A 484-nucleotide genomic window follows, 5' to 3' on the forward strand; every position below is an offset into this window, starting at 1 on the left:
CACAGAGCGATATGCATACTCATTAGTTTGCTTTCTTAATCATAGCTTACCTCCCTGCTTACCTGGTCTGGACTGTTTCTCCCCATACATAAATATCTAAACCATACCTGTTTTTTTACATGGTTTTATTCTCATATTTTTTTTCCTTTACTGTTTTTTGAATATCAGAGCCAGGCATTTTAATTGTATTCAAAATGAGATCAGTCTGAATGCCCACACGAAACAAGTGGCCGCAAAAAGAAAATAAATCAAGTCTACACCGAGACACCGACGTGTTTGTTTCTTCTCCCAGCCCTGGGAACTTTACAGTGGCGTACCATAACCGCCACCGATTCATATCTAAAAGATAAGTAGTTGGCTGCTCATTTTACCCATACACTTTTATGCTGTATGCATGTTTCTTAAACGCTTCATGGAATAAACGCATATCTTGCAAGTGTCTCCTCCAATATTAGCCGTCCACATCAACAGTTTTAGCCTCCCA

The sequence above is a fragment of the Penaeus monodon genome, chromosome 29 (assembly GCF_015228065.2).
Source record: "Penaeus monodon isolate SGIC_2016 chromosome 29, NSTDA_Pmon_1, whole genome shotgun sequence".
Taxonomy (NCBI): Eukaryota; Metazoa; Arthropoda; class Malacostraca; order Decapoda; family Penaeidae; genus Penaeus; species Penaeus monodon.